This window comes from Erpetoichthys calabaricus, chromosome 16 (assembly GCF_900747795.2).
Source record: "Erpetoichthys calabaricus chromosome 16, fErpCal1.3, whole genome shotgun sequence".
Lineage (NCBI taxonomy): Eukaryota > Metazoa > Chordata > Cladistia > Polypteriformes > Polypteridae > Erpetoichthys > Erpetoichthys calabaricus.
The window spans coordinates 22,580,020-22,603,540 of record NC_041409.2 but is presented as its reverse complement, the minus strand read 5'-3'; the positions used below and the strand labels follow the sequence as shown (position 1 = coordinate 22,603,540).

Genomic DNA, 23,521 nt, shown 5'->3' with positions numbered 1-23,521 from the left:
TGTTTGATGTGACTACATTGTGCCAATAATTGCACAATATCCTTACCTGAACTGTCCCTTTGACTGTTCTGTCTCCCAGTACCCTTTGCTCCGTGCTTCACAGTTGCAGGAACTCATTAGCCGCTGAATGTCACATTGCATAGTACATGTATTTTTTTACGTGGAGCCTCTTGTACGCATGTTCTGTTTTACTCACTGGCACATGAAAAAGTGAGATGCACATCTCTCACACCATTGCTTCCTCTAATTCGCAGAGGCCCAAGATGAAGCGAGGTGTTCTTCTCATGTGTCACAATTCAGTAAACAAAAAAAAATCCTTTGCTCCTCTTTTTTTTAAGTTGTTTAAGGTATGTCCTTGTGATCTCAACATCCATTGCCATTACAGAACAGGTAGATATGATGCTCTGTGTCACTAGGGGGCGTGGCATACATGTGTGCATGTGTCGTGTCTGGAGGGTGGTCATGTGGTCATGGCAGCCATCTTTACAAGAGTGAAAAGGATATTCAGAAATGACTTTGTTTTCAATGAAGCGAGAGGTACTAGCAATAAGTGGTTAGCTTTTAATTCATTACTTTTATAACTTTGTTTTTGTCCTGACTTTGAGTGTCATCCAGTCCTTTGGATTTGAAAATTCTGGTAATGATCCTAGCTTGATTCTGACTGCTCTTTGCCCTTGCCATTTTAAAGTGCACTTTGCCTCACTTGCTGTTAGACATAATCAATTCTAATCCTTCAGTTATAAGAAGATCTGGTCATTGCAGCACTCCTGTACGCTCACTATGCCTCATTCACCCTGGTATGCATTGGCAGACATGCCTGCCTGCCTCCCTTATACTTGCCTTTGTGCGTGAAGCCACAAGGAAGAGTGAGACACACTCTGAATGTACTTTCTCTATCTCACCCAGACTGTATTTTTCTCACTAGATGTATGTAAGTGTGACGATGCGGGTTTCACTCCATGCTCCCATCTTCCTTCTGCGAGCTCTTGAACTTGACACCGTCGGTAATGTCACCGATGAGCTAAGCAGTGAGGCACAACAATGAAGCAAGGGGATGGTGCAAAAAGTGCAAAGTGCTTTTATTAAAGCAACAAAACTCAAAACAGTGTTCAAATTAAATAGTGCAGTGCATCTCAAAAATCTTTAAATAAATAATCCAATTTAACAAAGGTGAAATTGTGGAGGTTAAAATCCATTAGAAAAAAAATCCTTTAAAAAACAATGAGGTTAAAACAATGGCTGGAAGCTGTCCCTTTAAAAAACAAAAAGCCCGGTGCCTTTCTTCTACTGGTGACTTCTCTGCTTCTCCCATCCAGGCAATGCAACATGGGAGTCACCCTAGCTGCAGCAGACCTGCTCTGCCTGCTGATCTGGAGGCTTCCCAATACCTGGCTTCGGTTCTGCTCTCCCCAGACTGTGACTTGGGTTCCCCAGCGACCAGGACGCTCATGCTGGGGAATCCACCTCCCAAGCCTCCTGACTCCTGCTGTCTTCCGCTGTGAGCCATCCTTTTTCTGGTCACTCCTGCTCCTTAACTACACGCTCAGCAGGAGTGACCACTACTGACTGCCCTAGGTGTCGGCCAAACATCCTGCTAGGGCTCACCGCTCAGTTGCCCGCGTTCTCACTCTCTTGCACCGGCTTTCCTCTCCCCGCTTCCTGCCTTCTTCTCCTGCAACCTCCGTTCACTTTTCCTTTTCTTTTTTTCCCTACTAGTCACCTCGCTCTTCTATTTATTACAGGGACATGGATCAGATGTGGCAATTAGCAGTTCCCGGCACCAATTACGGATGCGGACGAAGTGAGGACATGAAGTGAAGTGAAGTGTGCACTTAAGTGAGGACCATTCGCATCACGCATCACCCGTGAACTACTCCTGCCACACATACCATGCCCCCCTCGGTACCACGCGGCGATTATTTATTTAAAAAGTGACCCTGTTGACTTGAGCTGTGTACCCGCCACACCACAGTAAGAACTTACTAGACATTTCAAGCTCACTGTACAAGGGTTATCAACGCACATTTCACAATATAAGATTTTCCATCATACTCTGTGTCCAGAAATGTATCCATTGTGTATGATGAAATTGTATGTAAAATATAAAAAAATATTCTGTATTCAAACTTTTTTTTATGAAACACTACAAAAGTTTAGGATGTGTGTGTCATTTCTGGCACTTAACTGCTATCTGCTATCACCATCTTTTTATGGACAGTAGTACTGATGAAAACTGAATTATACTTTATTGTCTTTTTATCAATGTGGTTCATTTTTATTTAAAGAACAATGAAGCTGCATAAAACCATTTTTTTGTACTGGCTTTATTCAGTTCAGGTTTCCAATGAAAAACTGGAAGAAAAAAATGGAATATCTGGTATGGAGCCCATGCTGATACAGTAGGTATGAAAGAATTCTACACAAACAGTGGCTGGGCCGTTACTCAAACCAAGGACTCAGTAGCTGTGAAGCAGCAGGGCTAACCATTACGCTCCACAAAAAATCTTCCTGTATTTTACAAAAATTGAGCAAGCAGTAATAGAGAGTATGACACAAATTATTTACACTGCTCCTGCTCATTGTTGTAAATTGGCAGAAAGCTGGTAATTTGTGGACCAGGAAATCAAAGTATCTGATGGGTAACCTGAGACCAAGAAAAATGTCTGAACCAGGAAGTCAAAACAGCTATCATCGAAAATCAAAACCTTCACCAAAACCAGAGTCATAATTGTGTTTTATCTTGAAACTTGGAAACTAAGCAATCCACGCTGATATCTTATGTAATCTCCATGTTTATGACATTAAATGCAATGCTGCTCTCAGTCATGTGACCAGCAACATGTGTCATTGCCATTAAGGCAAATTAAAATTGGCTTGGAGTGCCATCATATACAAAATGGTTGATATGTGTCTACCAGATTGTGTACCCTTACCTCTTTGTTAATTTCTTTGTTATGAATTTTTGGTCTAGATTGAAGTGTTTTTTATATGCTTATTGTATTTTTTTTATTGTATATTAATAGTGTTCCATTTATGTATTATATTAATTCATACATATATATTTATGTGTCGAGCTAAGTTCTCCTGTGTCCCTTGTGTTTTGTGGGTGGTATGTAAAGAGGTCGGGCCACCCTGACCTCACCACACCTGAACCATCCCTTCTGGCTATTGTTCTGAATACAATCAAGAGCAACAATAAAAAATAACAATATGAAATAACAATAAAAAAAATTATATATATATACAGTGATCCCTAGCTATATCACGCTTCGACTTTCGCGGCTTCAGAACTCTATCGCGATTTTTTCTCATACATGCTTACGTCACTACGCATGCACTTTCTGAGAACTTTTATCTAAGCCCCACGATGGCTCCTAAACGTGCTGCTTTTTCTAAGCCTTCTGACAATAAAACTAAGCGCCGGAGGAAGATGCTTACCATCCAGGAGAAGGTGAAACTCTTGGATATGATCAAAGGTGGCAATACCCTACAAAAGCCTCCTCACGCATATGAAAAGACAGCGCCAGCAACTGCCTATCAAGATGTTCTTCAGCCGCACACCCAGTCACCCACTGTCTACTCCTAGTACTCCTTAAGCGGAAGAAGACAACGACGCACCTGCTGAAGATACGGCACCACCTGAAGACTCTCCTACTGATCTCGTGCCTTCATAGGTTAGTGGTTGTGTGTAAGAACTGTGTGTGTGTGTAATTAAATGTACAGTACAATAATAATAATATGATATTTGTAACGTCTAACATGTCTTATTTTCTCTTATTTTGTCTAATATATTGGGTAATAGGAGTGTAATGGTGACTAAAGGGTGTTATTTCATGCCTAGAGGGCTCTAATAATGTTAAAAAACGTATTTAGAAGGTCGTAAACAGGTTTTCTATACTCTAACTGCAAAAATATTCGATTTATAAATAAAGAATCCTACTTTGCGAAAATTCATTTATCGCAGTAGAGTCTGGAACGGATTAACCGTGATAAACGAGGGTTCACTGTATGCTTTAACTCCTTCTTAGGGCAAAAGACTAAGAATCAGTTTAATTAATTACCACAATGTCTGGGTCTGTTTGAGACTTTTATGATTGTTTTTCTCCATCTATCCGTGTGCATCTTGAGGAGGCTTTCATTTCTCCCATGTTGGTTGTCAAACTAGATGATGAAATTTAAACCATTGTAAACAGATGTGCTACTTTGGTAAATCCAGTGGTGTGTGAAGGTTTCATCCACCAAACACTTAAGTTTACAGAGACTGAGAGAGAGAGAGGCGATGAAAATGTAACAAAGAAAAAACTGCTGCACTTCAATTTACAAGACTGGAATTTAAAAATGTCCTTCTAACTGGAGAGGATGGCCTGTTTATTTTCTGTCTGAGTTCTTTATTTTTGACTTACATGGTGTGAGGGACGGCTGGGGGTTCAGTCCAGCCGGGACGTCCCTGGGAAAAAAGAATGGAAGAAGGCAGCCTTTTCAGGGCACTGCATCCCCCGGGACGCTAGGTGGCAGCTCCTCTGGATGGCAACGGTTCCCCAGATTCCCTCAAAGTATCCTGGGACATGGAGTCCATTTCCTCAGCCCTGTTGGGTGCCGTGGGTACCGCTAGGGGGAGCTCACAAAGAACCTGGGGACTCCTACTGCTACGACAACCCGGAAGTACTTCGGAGTCATGAGGACGGAAGCCCGCAGTACTTCTGGGCTACTTGAGGAAAGATGATGTGGCATTTAACCCGGGAGGAATACTTCTGGATCATGGACTATTTAAAGGACTGGTGAGTTGGGAGGTTGGGTGACTAAGCTGCTGGGAGTGGAGGATTGTTATTGTATTGATTATTGTTTATTATTATTGAGTATTGGAGAATTGTGGAGTGTGTGGTGCTATGTGCACTGTATTTGAAGGAAATTATTATTAAATTCTTCTTGGTGCTTTTTATAAGTGTGTCTTGGACGTCTGTCTGGTGGGTTTCACAGGGCAACAGCGCCTCAAGCGTCCACAATGGTCAATGTAAACTTTCTAAGTAGTGTGTAAACTGCCATGGCTATGAGATTTATAATCACAGAGCATCTGATAGGTCAGAAATTATGTCATTAAATGCACATTGTGATCGACAGCTAGCAAAGCACTGTGTGCAACATTTAAGTTACTGTAACAACATAAAAATAATGACTTATTAAAAATAATAATAGATTATATAATGCCTGCATTCACTCTAGACAGTTATAACACACAACTTGGCATGCAGCAGTATTTCTAAAGCAATATATTAAAAGTTCACTGTTTACATTGTGTGTGTAGGTCTGTTCCTCTGTCTGCCACATGTGTATTGGTTTGCACCTTAATTTTTTATATTTGTCACTATATCTGTCTGCACTTTATGTTGAAGAAGTGAATTTCATGTCAGAGATCAATAAAGTGTCATCTGTCTATATACCTATCTATTATATTGTGTCTTTCAAAAATCTGTTGATCTATCTAAAAACAGAGAAAGGATGAACAAAAAGGATGCAAGTGAAAAGAAGACCATAAAAGTAAAACAAAGAGCCCCTCTGGACCTACCTAAATTATGTCAAAGTCCCTTTGTGCCTACATGGAAGTAGCGTGTCTGCTGTAGAATACCTTACACAAATTCTCTAGTTCACGTATGGATGATCTATTCTCCTCTACCATCTGTCAAATGAGCTCTTGCCCCATCACTTAATGCCACACACCACTGACACAGCCTATGGTTACTTCTGGGATGTTCTGGAAATCACCATCAGGATCAGGGCTGCTCTCTGAAAGTACTAAAACCATTCTCCCAGTGCTCCTTCTATCAGCCCCAAACACCCACATTTTCACTTTAAGGTCCTATCTATCATCCATATAAGGATGTATGGCTTTACGTATTGCCGAATGGAGCAGTTTGTTGTTACCAACTTGTCAGGGGGACTCCCAAATACTTACCAGAGTTCCTTTAACTTTCTTAAGGGCCCATAAAGTAATAACGTCTTGGGCACAATAGCAGTTTCTGCCAGATATCCTACAACAGTGTGGTTAAATATTGTTTTATTTCTATTTGTGACATCTGATAAAATTATATGTATTTGTCTAAAGACCAATTTCTGCTGTTTTCTATTTTTACTGCACTGTGGACACTATCATTTCATTATTTTTATAAGAGAAAAGGGAATGAAACTTGAAGCTGAAAGTTAAAAAAAAATTGTTAATGTTTCATAAGTCAATATTTAATCCAGTCTAGAAAATACTTCAGTTACGCATAATATATTGCTGGCTGGATAAATGCTTCATCTGAAGCAATAATTCAGGAAATTGCCTTATACATTTCCCGTTTTTTGGTCCTCAATGTTTTTGGGAATTGATGTGCTCTGTTGTTTATTTATAATCCAAAGGCCTCGACCCAGAATCGATCAGCAGGACTGCCAGGAATGTGTAAATGAAGACACTGTGAGTAAACACGCTTAGATATTAAGGTTAACCATGTGACAGGCCTTTCCATAAAACGTGGCATATTGTCAAGATTCAAAAAGAGAATTTGAACTGTAACACTGGATTCATCGACAGGCGGATTGGTGCGGCATCCGCAGTAATGCGGGCGCTGCATCGGTCTGTCGTGGTGAAAAAGGAGCTGAGCCGCAAGGCGAAGCTCTCAATTTACCAGTCGATCTATGTTCCTACCCTCACCTATGGTCATGAACTATGGGTAGTGACCGAAAGTACGAGATCGCGAATACAAGCGGCTGAAATGAGTTTCCTCCGCAGGGTGTCTGGGCTTTCCCTCAAAGACAGGGTGAGAAGCTCAGTCATCCGGGAGGGGCTCAGAGTAGAGCTGCTGCTCCTCCGCATCGAGAGGAGTCAGATGAGGTGGCTCGGGCATCTGATCAGGATGCCTCCTGGAAGCCTCCCTGGTGAGGTGTTCCGGGCACGTCTAACAGGGAGGAGGCCCCGGGGAAGACCCAGGACACGTTGGAGGGACTATGTCTCTCGACTGGCCTGGGAACGCCTTGGGATTCTCCCAGAAGAGCTAGAAGAAGTGGCCGGGGAGAGGGAAGTCTGGGCATCTCTGCTCAAGCTGCTGCCCCCGCGACCCGACCTCAGATAAGTGGGAGACAATGGATGGATGGATGGACACTGGATTCATCAAGCTAGAAGATGTACACATAGCGTAACAGTCACATGCATTTGAGGACTATGTTAACTGGTTTGAACGATGGAGTGTTTTACATTTCATTAGTTAGTTACCACATTTTTCTTTATTAAACTAAGGGGCTCTGCCCCCTGCTCTCTTCACTCGCCCATCCCCGGGTTAGGTTTACCGGATATATAATTTAAAGAGATTGTTATTTTCATGGGAATTGTTACATATGCATTATTTTCACTTTTAGTTTAAAACTTTTGTAAAATCAATACTATTTCCGGCCCCGGGAGTGGTTACATCTCTTTCTCGCAGGACATATAATGCTGCTTGCATTGTGAAAGGGGGTCGGCTGAATGTGCGCTAAGGAGATGCCGTCAGTTCACCTGCTGTCTTTCTGCTGCTGGCGAGCTACATATTCTGCTTGTCGCGCTGTGTGGCGATCATTTAAAAGCCTGTACAGCATCTGTCCTTTTGTCACTTCGTGTCTCTGCTGCTCGTGTTTTTGGGGGGCTGAACACACACTAAGGAGAAGCATTCGGATCATCTGCTGGCTTGCTGCTGCTGGCGAGCTGCGTGTTCTTCTTGTCGCTTGTCGTTATTTTAAGAGCTGGGAGCACATGAAGTGGGTCTGCCAAAAGCATTCCAACAACTGCTAGGTTAGATGTCTGTGAACTTCTTTTAAATGTTGTCTCACTGCCTTGTCTCACGTGACATTAAAGTGTCTCTCGCGGGACGTCAAATTGTCTTCCGAGAAGATCATGTCTCATCTCCCTAGTCTCCCTCCCAAGATTTTTTTTTATAATAGAGAGATATTTTTGTAACATTGAGCCTTATTCAAAAGAATGGTGATTACAGAATGCAATAACATATGCTTTTAGACTACATTTAAATATTATTATTATTAATAATAATACATTTTATTTATATAGCACTTGTCCTGCGGTGGGTTGGCACCCTGCCCAGGATTGGTTCCTGCCTTGTGCCCTGTGTTGGCTGGGATTGGCTCCAGCAGACCCCCGTGACCCTGTGTTCGGATTCAGAGGGTTGGAAAATGGATGGATGGATGGATATATAGCACTTTACAATTTCATGTAGTTGAACTCTCAAAGTAGAATTATTGGCAGCTTTTCAGACTATGATGGAGAGAAAGTGTATAACTTTGCTGATAAATTACTCTACAGAGTGGGAGAAATAGTGAATCATTACAATGTTCAGATAGCATAGCCATGTGGTTGTTTTTAGTGTAATCTAAATACTGAGTCCACATTTACTCACTCTATGCTTACCCTTACATTACTAATTTCCTTTTAATATTCATTTGTAGGTGAGAGATTCTTTTTTCTTTTTTGTTAACTCAGTCAAGTGGCAGGAGATGCTTTTCCCGAGCAGTGGTGTAGCTATGGCAAGGGGGGACATCTGTCCCTGGGCGCAGCATCCAGGTGGCACCAAATTTCCCTTCCCCATTGCATTTTGGCAAACACGAGGGTGCGCGAAATCTTCTGTACCCGAGGTGTGATTTCTTGCACAATCACACCTCTCCCTGCGTTTGACTAACTTGTACTGGGGATCCATTTTGCCATTAAGTTGAGGCTGTCAGACAAGGAAAACAGGAACAGATACAAAGCATAGAAGTGACCGCTCTCAAGTTAAAATTGAAACTAAAAACTAATCCATAATCAAAGTCGCACAGAATGTTTATCTGTTTTGAGACAGGTTGCTTCACAAATTTGCCAATGCTTTTCAATGTGAGATTTTGAAATATCAAAGATTTTGTACAACACCCTCTATTCAAGATATCTCAACAGAAATGAAACTCTCCTGACAAATTTCCTTGAAGAGTAAATGTCTCAAATGTCTACAAAATCAGACCACTGAGATCTGAGCTGTTTCATGCAGACAGACAGATATACACAATATGACAATCGTAGTATGTGCTTTCACTTTATATGCAAATATAGCTAATAAAACATGGTCACACTTTAGTTTAGTTATCCACCTTAATAAAAGGATGTGTCTTTGTGCCTGTGTATCCAGCAGGGGGCGTATGCACCCTGGGATGAGGTTTGTTAGAGACTACAGCCATTACTAACCCAAAAATATACATAAAGATATATCTTATATCTTTCCCTAGCGGTACAGTGGTGACTCTAAACAGAATAAAGAATCAGTAATACCATTATACTGGCTCCTGTTTAATAAAAGCTTAACACTCACAAGAATATAATGCTCAAAGGAGCGCTATATGTGGCCAAAGCATGATACAGTTGGGGTTTCCTGTGATTGGTGCTTGTCCAACTTCAAAACAAAGTGTGGCAAAGCATGTTATCCTAGGCATGGGCAGGAGTGATGTCTTCCATCTGTCCATAGGTGAGCTCTGTTGCATTTATACATTTCCTACAGTTCAAGAGTCTTATACATGATCCTGCAATCTCCAAAATGCTTACATTCTGGTGTGCAAATAGACCAGTCACTTTAAACCAGAAACTGAACTTCTGCACACTATTTCTTTCCCTGAATATCATGCATTGGCAGTGAACAGTTGTTTGTTGCTCATCTTCTTGTCAAATCGCTAACCTAGCGATCTGTCTCTCCCGCTGTCAGTCAGTTTGTGTGGCAATATCAATTTGGGAAGCCCTGAAATAGCCAACAGAGACCCTGGTGATCCTGCCTATGACATTGATCGTGACTAACCAGGGCACAACAGCACTCCCTGTCAGTTAGATTCTCAATGTACATAATGTGCATGAATAACCCTCACAGTTCACAGTGGCAGATTTAAAACTTTTGCATGTCTGTCTGTCTGTCTGTCTGACACCAGAATGTCCAAAACACACACGTGTTATTTTTAAACAGCCCCACAATGCCTTCTTCACCAACTGTCTCTTTTCCCGGAAGCACTCCGGTGCCCCTGGGATTTCTTCCAGCAGCACTTTCTGGTGTGGCAGGGTTCCAGAAACATCCGGGCGCCCCCTGGCAGTGGCCACGTCCTCCCACAGGGATGAGCTTCCCAGCTCTGTTCCGGTGGCCCCCAAGCAGACCAGGGCAGCTACCCTCTCATGGCCTAGGGGAGGTATTCTCCCTCTCGTGGACCGTCCAGGCATCCCGGCTGGGTAGGGTCCCCAGCCGTCTGCCACAGTGTCCATCCTGTTGCTATGTCTTTCTTATTCCAAAATATGGGCCATCACAAACATTTGCAGTAATGAAATGAATTGCATTTGTCATTCCAACAAATGGTGCATCACAGTCATTAACACTGCTTTTACAAATCCCACACGCCGTAGACCCTCTGCAGTTTGCATACCAGGAGAAGGTGGGAGCAGAGGATACCATCACCTACATGCTACACCGATCCCTCTCCCACTCGGACAGGATGCAGTGGTGCAGTAAGAATTATGTTTCTGGACTTCTCTAGCGCCTACAACACCATCCAACCTCTGCTCCTTAGGGACAAGCTGACAGAGATGGGAGTAGATTCATACCTGGTGGCATGGATCGTGGACTATCTTACAGACAGACCTCAGTATGTGCATCTCGGGAACTGCAGGTCTGACATTGTGGTCAGCAACACAGGAGCGCTGCAGGGGACTGTACTTTCTCCAGTCCTGTTCAGCCTATATACATCGGACTTCCAATACAACTTGGAGTCCTGCCATGTGCAAAAGTTCGCAGACGACACTGCTATCGTGGGCTGCATCAGGAGTGGGCAGGAGGAGGAGTATAGGAACCTCATCAAGGACTTTGTTAAATGGTGCGACTCAAACCACCTACACCTGAACACCAGCAAAACCAAGGAGCTGATGGTGGATTTTAGGAGGACCAGGCCCCTCATGGACCCAGTGATCATCAGAGGTGACTGTTTGCAGATGGTGAAGACCTATAAATACCTGGGAGTGCAGCTGGATGATAAATTAGACTGGACTGCCAATACTGATGCTCTGTGTAGGAAAGGACAGAGCTGACTATACTTCCTTAGAAGGCTGGCGTCCTTCAACATCTGCAATAAGATGTTGCAGATGTTCTATCAGACGGTTGTGGCGAGCGCCCTGTTCTATGCGGTGGTGTGCTGGGGAGGCAGCATAAAGAAGAGGGACGCCTCACGCCTGGACAAACTGGTGATGAAGGCAGGCGCTATTGTAGGCATGGAGCTGGATAGTTTGATATCTGTGGCAGAGCGACGGGCGCTGAGCAGGCTCCTATCAATTATGGAGAATCCACTGCATCCACTGAACAGGATCATCTCCAGACAGAGGAGCAGCTTCAGCGACAGACTGCTGTCACCATCCTGCTCCACTGACAGACTGAGGAGATCGTTCCTCCCCCAAACTATGCGACTCTTCAATTCCACCCGGGGGGTAAACATTAACATTATAAAAAGTTACTGTCTGTTTTTACCTGCATTTTTATTACTCTTTAATTTAATATTGTTTTATGTATCAGTATGCTGCTGCTGGAGTATGTGAATTTCCCCTTGGGATTAATAAAGTATAGAGTCCCGGGGGAGGTACTGAGGACCCCATTGCTGCTCCTCTAGAACATAAATAGAAGGGGCATCTGCCCGGGACCTGGTTGCCCACCACACTATCTATCTATCTATCTATCTATCTATCTATCTATCTATCTATCTATCTATCTATCTATCTATCTATCTATCTATCTATCTATCTATCTATCTATCTATCTATCTATCAATCATATCAAATGGCGTTTGTGTCAGAGACACATGGATTGCATGGTGCACTGCAAACATTAATGCTGAGGTTGCCATTTGTGCTATCATGAGAGCCTGAATTAGTGACTAGTGACATTAGTCATTGGTAGCTCTGGTATAAATACGGTGGTGTGCGGTACCTTTAGTATCCCTCAGTGTAAAATACAAACTTCCAAAAATTAAGCAGTAGTTCATTTTTTCCAAACTAGGCCCTGTCATTACAAGTACTGTGGGTTTCAGAAGGGGGCGTGGCTAAACGCAGGTCGAGTTAAACATTTAACTCCGCCCATAATCCTCGTGCTGGAGGTGACATTTGTGAGGCTTTAGCAACTGTAATTGTGATACGTCTGTTTTCACTATAGTTAAGATTGAGGTTGTGGGATGGGTTATCTGACTCAAATAATGACAACCACCGAAAAACCAAATTACATAAACATGCAGTTTCATTATTTGCATACAGGTTATGTCTTTTCTGTCTAGAATCAGGACACCCCAAATGCCTGATGTCTATGAATTACAGGCGTAGGTAAATGTCTAATCCTGACAGTGTTTAGCTATACCCCTTTATCCCACGCGGCAGTGAGGTCTTTCTCTAGCATTAAGGTTTTCTTTTAATCCCAACCTCAGTGTTGTCTTTGACTTTGCATTTGTCTTTGCCACAGTGTTATGGTTGCACTGATTGTCTTTCCAGTTCTGACTCCATCTCTCAACTTTTGTTATCGTCTCCTGGTCTTTTTACAAGCTCAGAGTAATCCTTAGACATATTATGAGCATCTTTGACAAAGGGATGCCAAAATATGAGATACAGAAAATTTCCTCCTGTCACCCATGTGTCCATAATTCCAATATTCCAGTCATCTGATAGACCAGGTAACTGACTATACTTGATCGTGTGGATGCTTGGATGGGATGTTTGGGAGGCTGACTAACATCAACCCCCTACTTGTTTCTGTATTTTAAAGAAGGTCAAAAAATAAACGGAAACTCAAACATTATAAAAATGGTGCTGATTGATTTATAATGTGAAACAGCCATCACAAATAGCAACTACAAAGTCACATGCTGAAAACCCTTAGCTCTCCCAATGAGGGCTCTGTAAACTGTTAGACTATTTGCAGTTTGGGAATTTACAGACATCACAAAGATATTTACAATTATGAACAAAAACACAATTAAATCCACGAGACAATGCAGTCCCAACAGTAAATGCTCAGATTTGTGTAAGCTGTATCATTTTGAAAATTGACCAGTTCAAACAGTTGGAAAACGAAATGAATAATGAAATGAATAATGAATAGTGTTCACCTCAGACAGTATTTTAGTATTTTTATACTTTTTTTTTAACATTATGAAATAATAATGCAGTGGTAACCTGGAAAGTTAGAAGTCATCATTCGGTTCTTTCCATATTTAAAGGTTAGCTGTAATGTGCAGCCGGAGAGCGGGGTGATTTTACTCAAAGGCTTGGTATAGAGGAACGCATTTCAAAAGCGCTGTGTCTCCTGAGCTAAAGCACTGGGATCTAAAGCTACAACGGTTATGTTTTGCTGAATGCTACTGGATACTGCATAAGCTTCCTGACAGATACCATTCTTTTCGACCAGTTTATGTCCACACTGCGTGAAAAAGTACTAAAGTACAAAAAATCAAAGTTAAGTATGAACCTTAAGAATAACAAATACACGTGTGTTCATTCAGCATCTGAAAAGGTGGAAGAGAAAATTGTTTCCAAAAGGTTGATATGATTTCTGGGAGAATATCGTTAGCCTCAGACTTCTTTCTGGTATTCACAGAGTCAGAATGGAAATGAAAAATTACCAACTTGCATGTTTCCCAGTCTTCTTGGATTTATTGTATAATGATTGTAAACATTTGCAGCTTGAGGGGTCAGTTTACAGATACAGTACTGCTGGAAAATAGCATCTCATACGAGGTGAGACACAAAAATAACTGGACCGGGCTTGTGGCTTTCATGGAAAACCGTCTGGAGGTCAGCCAGATGTGAATCATAGAACTCTATCCCCTCCTACACGCCCTCTCAAACCGCCGACTGGCTAGGTATATCCTGTGAATAGCCCAGTCAGTATTTGCACAACAATCGCTACACGAGTTGCCACGATAATGTCGGGTGAAAACATCGAACAGCGAATCAACATTAAATTTCTCACGAATTTTCTCTTTTTCCATAAAGCTGTTTTTGACTGAAAAAAATCATTCCTGTCCTCGATCATCCTCCCTATTCGCCCAATTTAGCTCCATGTGATTTTTACTTGTTCCCGAAAATCAAAAGTCACCTGAAGGGAACACACTTTTCTTCAAAGGATGAAGTGAAGACAAAAACAGCAAACCTGTTGAAGAGCCTCAAGCAAGAAAACTTCCAGCACTGTTTCAATCAATGGAAGATACGTATGGAGCAGTGTGGAGATCGGGAAGGGGAGTATTTAGAAGGTGACAATGTTTAGAATGCTGTAACTCATCAACAAATATTTTTTTTTACCAATCCGGTTATTTTTGTGTCTCACCTCATATTTTGGGGATAAAACCTTAAAACATTTTAACAAAGACAGAACATGAAATTCTGGTGTAAATTTCTCTTTCTGTTAAAATGGAGGAACTTCCTTCAGCACTTCCATTTCAATAGTGTTAACCAAATACAAAATGCCTTTCTCAGTCAGGCAAAGCAATTTAAGGGATTTTTTAAAAATTACATTTTTTAAAAATCCGGAAGTGGTTCATCGAACTACAGTTTGATGTGGTAGTTAAAGAACTGTTCTTAATTTGTTTTGGATCATGAATGACTACAGTAAACCTAATTACGTCTTTAAACAAAATATGTCAGCAGAAGACTCATCATGATAGAGGTGTCCATATGAGTTTCTTTAGATAAACTTCCCATAATCCACTTGAATGTTTGATGTAGTTGTACGCAGGCACAGAGAACAGAACACCTTCCAGATGCTTTTATCACCATGCTTCAAAATGGCTAAAACAAAAAGCAATGTGATACCTAAGATGATTGCCAGGTTTGCCCAGACTGAATCCCAGTTCACTCAGTTCAGTTTCTCATTCTTCTTCATTCATTCATTCTATGTTAACTAATGTTGCCTTATTTTAATTTCTTATTTTGTCTTTTATTTTTCTTTTCTTCAGTATGTAAAGCACTTTGAGCTACTTTTTGTGTGAAAATGTGCTATATAAATAAATGTTGTTGTTGTTCTTATCTCTTTAACTGATCTTCTGATTAGATATTTCTTTCCAGAACTCAGTTGTATTCCCTCCTATCATAGACAACTTGCACAGCCAGAGGGTCACTGAAATCTGAATAAAAGGCTCCCCTGTGACCCTGGCACCAATATATTCCCCCATGGGATTCCTTTACAAAGCTCACTGAGTATGTCTGGCCAGTTTCTTGACACCCATCAGCTTGAAGGTTGTCGTCAAAGTTACGCCAAGTGTACTTCCATCCAGTGTTCTTTTGGAATCTCACATTTCAGAGTGAAGCTTTCGCCTAGTAAAACTTTTATGACATTCCCATTAATTAATTTTCTGTCCTTTGCAGTCATCACAGGCTTTGGTTTTCCCCCTGGAATGAAAAAAATAAAATACATGGATATCTTAAATTATAGTGTTTGCATGGTTAGGATGGTGTTGTAACATTTTAAATACAAGCCCATATGAAGAGTTACTAAATGATATGCCATTGACCAAAGTGAGTGTCTTTAAGACATTCTGTCAACTGAGGAGACCCACAAACTAAAGCATCAATATTGGTGATGCAACATGGTCTTATTTTTGTTTGCTGGTCACCTACTGCAGGCAGTCCCCGGGTTATGTACAAGATAGGGACTGTAGGTTTGTACTTCAGTTAAATTTGTATGTAAGGTTGGAACAGGTGCATTATTTTAATAAATGCTATTGTTGACCGACTGTAACCAAGTGCTCTGCCAATGAATGATGGAGTTTCACCTCTCTCTGACCTTTTTATGATTTCTACTTTATTTTCAATGGTGATGGTTTTTCTCTTCTTTACTTTATCATCGGCACGTGCATCAGATTTGTGTTTCAGAGACATTGTTGAAGTGTGAAGACAAAAGGTTAAGACAAGCTCTTCTGCACAGCACTGTACACGCTATCACAGCAGGATGGCACCAGTCATCAACACGTCTGATGTATTGACAAGAGAAAACTTCCTGCTATGTGCGTAACAGTACTAGTAGGCTTGCTATTGAGAATGAATGGGGGCAGCGAGGGGCGGTTCATCACAAGCCCACCTCACAGTCACCTCCACTACGGTATACTGCCTCCAGCGTCCGCTAACCGAGAACGAAGATGGTGCGGCCAAACGCGGGTAGTGAATTGCCCACGACCGCCCCCATTCAACAGGCAGCCATCTGAAGCACACTACAATAGACAGACAGACAGACAGACAGACAGACAGACAGACAGACAGACAGACAGACAGACAGATAGATAGATAGATAGATAGATAGATAGATAGATAGATAGATAGATAGATAGATAGATAGATAGATAGATAGATACTTTATTTAAACAATATTAAATTAAAGATTGATAATAATGCAGGTAAAAACAGACAATAACTTTGTATAATGTTAACGTTTACCCCCCCCGGGTGGAATTGTAGAGTCACATAGTGTGGGTGAGGAATGATCTCCTCAGTCTGTCAGTGGAGCAGGATGGTGACAGCAGTCTGTCGCTGAAGCTGCTCCTCTGTCTGGAGATGACACTGTTTAGTGGATGCAGTGGATTCTCCATAATTGATATGAGCCTGCTGAGCGCCCTTCGCTCTGCCACAGATGTCAAACTGTCCAGCTCCATGCCAACTATAGAGCCTGCCTTCCTCACCAGTTTGTCCAGGCGTGAGGCGTCTTTCTTCTTAATGCTGCCTCCCCAGCACACCACCGCGTAGAAGAGGGCGCGTGCCACAACTACAATGCTACCCCCCGCTGCCCCATTCACCCACAGTTGTGTGTGGTGGGCAGGCAGTGAAACCTCTTGCCACTAGGAGCCACCCGAGGGACAACACACTGCGTGAGCAGCGAAATCGCCCCCCTCCAGCCTCCGTCCCCAGGCCGAAGATGACGGAGCGGCAGTTACTGAGGCACATGCATCGCAGCTGCGGCCCCGTTCGTAAGTCATACGTCAGATGTCCATAACCAGGGGGACCCCAGATAGCCGCCTCATCACGAAAACATAGGGTGGGATCATGTGTTATGACCATGTGAAGGCCCTGTGATATCATAAGAAATGGCCGTGATGTGTTGGAGACCATTTTGGGACATTAAGCTGATCTAAAAGCTTGTACTGAAAATTTTCTGAACTGTTTCTTGGAGAGCTAGACCCTCTCATTTTGACATTCAGTCTGTCATATTTGAATTTTTTAAGTTTTTTTTTTTAATCTAATATAAAATGATGCAAAATGGTGCATCTTAGTCTATCCAGACCTTGCTTTGTGATATTAGAGGCTATCTTTAAATGAAAATAGCAGTCCTGGAATCACAGCTTTGAAGTAGTTACAGGAATAACAGGATACTGAGAAAATCAGGTCAACTTACACAGTCACAACTTGTAGATTGGGTACCGAGGTGTAAACAAGGCACATTACTTAATAAGTGGATTTTGTATTCAGATCTCAAAGCATTGTGGTTAATTTAAGTTAAGCAAAAGGTATTAGTAGGTGGCTCTACTGTGGTTTAGAAAAATGTGTTCATCATCGAGCCACATAAGGTTATCTTTTGACTTACTTTCCACATTAAGTATAACAGGAACACTCTTTCTCCTCATGCCCTCTTCTTCATGCTCTGCCTCACAGTGATACTTCCCAACACTGGGTGCATTGGCTGAGCCAATCTTTAGAGTTGGTTTCAAGCCAGTGTACCTGAGCCCCTTTGAGTCTTTGAAGAAGCTGTACTTCAGTTGCACATATCACTGCTTTCTTTCCACCAAGCACTGCAGGGTCACAGCCTCTCCAGACCACACCGAGGCACTTGGCAAGACTTTTAGGACTGGTCTGCTATAAAGCTCTGAGGAGAGAAACAGAGAGAGCATAACAGATAACAAAAATATACTTGTGAATCCATCACTCCACTGATTAATGTTTATTTCCAGGTGACCATTTCAGAGCAGGTCCACTCAATACACTACATAGATGTGGTGCAATCCATACTAGTGTGTGCATAAGCAAGGTGTGCGTACTTCTAATTTACATGGTTGTGTGAACAAGGAGCTTTAAATCTTGAGAAGGCTCAGAATGTAGAGATGTGTAGATAAATGCTTATTTACCTAGATGGGTAACAATGAGCAGGTGCCCCATAAGAGTTCTGGTTTTGTGCAAGAACCTTAACAAAGGTATGAACAGTCTGTAACACAGCTCAGAACTAATTAAGCTTTCACAAATTCGGCCAACTTTTTGCTTTTCCTGAATCCTTTAATTCTCAGGATTTGGCTATTTTAATAAAATATACAATATTATAATATTTTATTCATTTTCAGTATTTTATTATATACATTCAAATAAGTTGTCTAATTTTGTACTGTCATTGATGTTTCTCAGTTCTAGTTGTAACAGGAGAGGGTGCTTTTGTAACATCACTGAATAACAAGAACACTGCTGCGATGTTGATCTTATTGAATATTGCTAATAAAAAACAAGGACATCATTATATTTCGTGATAACTTTAAGACTGCCCATTTTGAGTTTCTAGGCACATGTGCTACATTTCAATATTAACAGTAATACAACTTTAAATACAGGTGCTGGTCATAAAATTAGAATATCATGACAAAGTTGATTTATTTCAGTAATTCCATTCAAAAAGTGAAACTTGTATATTAGATTCATTCATTACACACAGACTGATGTATTTCAAATGTTTATTTCTTTCAATGTTGATGATTATAACTGACAACTAATGAAAGTCCCAAATTCAGTGTCTCGGAAAATTAGAATATCAATTAAGACCAATGCAGAAAAAGGATTTTTAGAAATGTTGGCCAACTGAAAGGCATGAACATGAAAAGTATGAGCATGTACAGCACTCAATATTTAGTTGGGGCTCCTTTGGCCTGGATTACTGCAGCAATGCGGCGTGGCATGGAGTCGATCAGTCTGTGGCACTGCTCAGGTGTTATGAGAGCCCATGTTGCTCTGATAGTGGCCTTCAGCTCTTCTGAATTGTTGGCTCTGGCGTATTGCATCTTCCTCTTCACAATACCCCATAGATTTTCTATGGGGTGAAGGTCAGGCGAGTTTGCTGGCCAATCAAGAACAGGGATACCATGGTCCTTAAACCAGGTACTGGTAGCTTTGGCACTGTGTGCAGGTGCCAGGTCCTGTTGGAAAATGAAATCTACATCTCCATAAAGTTCGTCAGCAGCAGGAAGCATGAAGTGCTCTAAAACTTCCTGGTAGACGGCTGTGTTGACCTTAGACCTCAGAAAACACAATGGACCAACACCAGCAGATGACATGGCACCCCAAACCATCACTGACTGTGGAAACTTTACACTGGACCTCACGCAACGTGGATTCTGTGCCTCTCCTCTTCCTCCAGACTCTGGGACCTTGATTTCCAAAGGAAATGCTAAATTTACTTTCATCAGAAAGCAGCAGTCCAGTCCTTTTTGTCTTTAGCCCAGGCGAGACGCTTCTAACGCTGTCTCTTGTTCAAGAGTGGCTTGACACAAGGAATGCGACAGCTGAAACCCATGTCTTGCATACGTCTGTGCGTGGTGGTTCTTGAAGCACTGACTCCAGCTGCAGTCCACTCTTTGTGAATCTCCCCCACATTTTTGAATGGGTTTTGTTTCACAATCCTCTCCAGGGTGCGGTTATCCCTATTGCTTGTCCACTTGTTTCTACCACATCTTGTCCTTCCCTTCGCCTCTCTATTAATGTGTTTGGACACAGAGCTCTGTGAACAGCCAGCCTCTTTAGCAATGACCTTTTGTGTCTTGCCCTCCTTGTGCAAGGTGTCAATGGTCATCTTTTGGACAACTGTCAAGTCAGCAGTCTTCCCCATGATTGTGTAGCCTACAGAACTAGACTGAGAGACCATTTAAAGGCTTGTGCAGGTGTTTTGAGTTAATTAGCTGATTAGAGTGTGTCACCAGGTGTCTTCAATATTGAACCTTTTCACAATATTCTAATTTTCCGAGATAATGAATTTGGGACTTTCATTAGTTGTCAGTTATAATCATCAACATTAAAAGAAATAAACATTTGAAATACATCAGTCTGTGTGCAATGAATGAATCTAATATACAAGTTTCACTTTTTGAATGGAATTACTGAAATAAATCAACTTTGTTATGATATTCTAATTTTATGACCAGCACCTGTACTCATATTATTTTTGTCCTGTAGTCTGTCAGGGTCATATGGCTTCTTGCACTTTTCTTTCTTAAATATGAACATTAGCATGTCCATCTTTGCAACACTGAGTATGATAAGGTCAGGCTATAATAGAGAGCCTGGTGAGCTGTCACCTCATGGATCCAGCCGGAGCTCAAACCATGTACCCAGTTGTTGCCCATGTGGAATGTACATGTTCTTCACAGGTCTCAGATGGAATACCCTGAACATTCTCAAAGATGTGGTTCTTAATTTAATTAACCTTCCTACTGAGATAGGCTCTGCCCGCTTGCAATCCTAAATTGGATAGTTATACTATAAAGGGAAGCTTTTTTGCTGGACTGATTTTATTTAAATTGGCCTTGAATGAGCAAATGTTGGTATACTGTATGAGTGTGCCTTCAGTGGACTTGGCATTCTGTCCAAGGCTTGCTCCAATTGTGATTTGTCCCCATCTGTCAGCTCATCCGATTACGTTATCGATGGTGTTGGGTTCGAGAGGCTCCCAAAGAGGAAGAGGGAGGCTGAAGCAGGACCCGCATTGTCACAACATCAACTTTTTGTAGACTTTCCTATGAGAGTTGGTGCAAGCAGCTAACTTATCAAGATTGTGAGTAGACTACTACTAGGAGAAAAGGTAAAACACAACTATATTCCCAGCACTGTGCTAATGGGCTTATCAGTCCATACATTCAAATGGCTGTGCTACTGCACTCTTACCTTCTGCTTTTTCCAAGTCTGTTAATACACTTAGCACTGGAAGGAAATACAAGAGAAAAAATGTGATAAAGATCCCCAAAAACTCCAAATAATTAAGCTATATTATTTTAAAAGTACAGTATAAGGAGTATTTTCTAATAATTTAATAAATACTGTACATTCTGTAAAACCTAAAGCAGGGTTTTTTTTGTACGAATCCTCCTTCTACATCTTGTGCTTAGAGCGTGAGCAAGTAGAGCCTGATGGAATCACCCTAAGAAAGTTCAGCCACAGAATTGAATTTCCAAACAGACTTCAAAATTCTCACTTAAATGCTAAGAAACTTTTTAAACACCCGAGGAATAACTGGCCAAAGCTGTCATTTAGAAAGCCTAAAGTGATATAAAAAGGCTTACCAAAAAGCAAAGCAAGTCCAAGAGTCTGCATCCTGACCAGAAATTCGTCAGATACACGTCTGAACACACGACTGTGGCAGCAGCTTTAAAGGTTTGCCGTCAGTAATCGTCCTGCCTCAGTTAGCTAATGTTTGATGTGACTGCATTGTGCCAATAGTTGCACAACAGCCGTACCTGATCTGTCCCTCTGACTGCTGTGTCTCCCAGTACCGTTTGTTCAGTGCTTCACAGTTACAGGAACTCCTTAGTCAGAGTTTGTCAACAACTTTTGTTTTTGGCACACAAATTTGACTAATTAGTGTAACCTTAATGGCTCACTCTTTGGGAGTCAAATGACATCTAGAAGAGAGACTGTCCATTCAGTTATGGTTATTACCTTCCAAATTTCATGTTTTCTTGTGTAAACATGACTAAATAAAGAAACCTAACCTAACCTAACCTAATGTAATTTAGAGTTACACAATGGCGAGTGCAATTCTACTTGAAAATAAGCAGGTATCACTTTGGGATTAGACTGCGTCATCACCTTTTATTTATTTTGTTTTAATATGAAACACAGAAGAAGCACAACTTTAAACAAATTCAAACTTAATTTTTACATGAATTGGAGGGAGATCATTAAACAGAAGGAATCATATTCAAAAATTAATTGTGTCACGGTTCATGGTGACGAGTTCTTTTTTCTTAAATGGTGTAACAATGGCTACTCTTGTGGTGGCTCATTCACTACAAAGCAGAGCAGAAGAACAAAAAGCAAGACGTACACCTCATTGTAATATAATTCAGTAGGAAATACAAGAAGCTTTCTTTTCTTGTTTATGTTACTTTTTCACTGTTGCTATTGTCAGAAGGGGACCTTGTTTTACGATTTCCTGGATAATCCAGTTACTGATTGTGTCAGGGTTGTCTGTGTAGGTATTTGCTGTCTTGCAAAGGAGTCACCGCTTTGAAGTCTGGCTGGTTGAGTATACAAACAATACTGAGGATGTCTGTATTTACCTGAAATTAACATGTTTGACAATATTGGTTTCTAATCAGCAGACCTGTACTCATTAATGGTTGGTAACAATACATTTTGTTAACTTGTGTTTTCATTAATTGTTAAACCCAGGAAATTTAGATGTGCCATTGATTAAACTGATTGTCCAGGACTGACAACAGCAGGGACTGAAGAAGATTTAAACTCCTGGGCAGCAGAAGGCAGGGGGGACAGTCCACTGAGTACGCTGCCAAGACACTTGGACAAAGCACAGGGGCTCGTAGGCAGACGAGGGGAACTGGCTGGCACGACGTGAGGCACAAGGACGGCAACACTTCCAAGGAGGAAGAGACAGCTCCACAAAGAGACGCCGGATGTTGGGTTCAGCGAGAGAGGGAATCCGCATGAAAGGACCAAGCAAAGCTGACAGACGAGAAATGAGGTGTGCCTAGGTCACAGCAACACAAGGAGCCCAGAGTGGAAGAAAAAGGAACAACGAAGAGACGCTGACAGGGATTCAACAATTTGACACAACTTTTGTTGGGAAATGTGTGTCCGGGGAACAGAGTGCATCCATGGACAGTTGAACGAGTAAGTGTTGGGGTAACACAGTGCGCAAACTGGACTCTGCACCACTAAAGGTTGTATCCTCCAATTCTTGTTTTTAACGGACTTTTAGAGTGTGGACTGTGTATTTTCCTTTTAAAAAAAGGAAATCAATTCCTGATATGTTTAGGTTTTGTTATGTTCGTTTATCTTTTTAATGTACCTTATATTGTCTTGTGTAATAGAACTTACTGTTGCTTTTTTCTGAAATTACTGTTGTGTCTTTCATCGTGTGTTTACTCATCACCCAATTTAAAGAAACCTGTGTGCTATTATTGGTAAATTTCAAGGAGTTCCCAGTCTCTTAATAAAACTGGGTGGCGTAGTCGGATATTTTAATGGTGACAAAGTTAGATTACCTGTAAGTGTGACCAGACACCTGTTACACTATAGCTAATTATTTGCAATGTCACCTTTTTGGAATGAGTTGCTATACAGTGGGTACGGAAAGTATTCAGACCCCCTTCAATTTTTCACTCTTTGTCATATTGCAGCCATTTGCTAAAATCATTTAAATTATTTTTTTCCCTCATTAATGTACACACAGCACCCCATATTGACAGACAAAAAAAAGAATTTTTGAAATTGTTGCAGATT

General features: G+C 41.4%; 1 long non-coding RNA gene across 1 annotated transcript; it reads right to left on the bottom strand.

The window, feature by feature from the left end:
* Window positions 1–13,672: 13,672 nt before the first annotated feature.
* On the bottom strand, window positions 13,673–21,581 carry LOC114666876 (uncharacterized). Its single transcript, XR_003718640.2, has 4 exons — window positions 21,340–21,581; window positions 20,945–20,980; window positions 17,616–17,894; window positions 13,673–15,433 (listed from the first exon to the last, which is right to left on the bottom strand). It is a non-coding gene; the product is annotated as an uncharacterized LOC114666876 (long non-coding RNA).
* Between the last annotated feature and the right edge of the window lie 1,940 nt (window positions 21,582–23,521).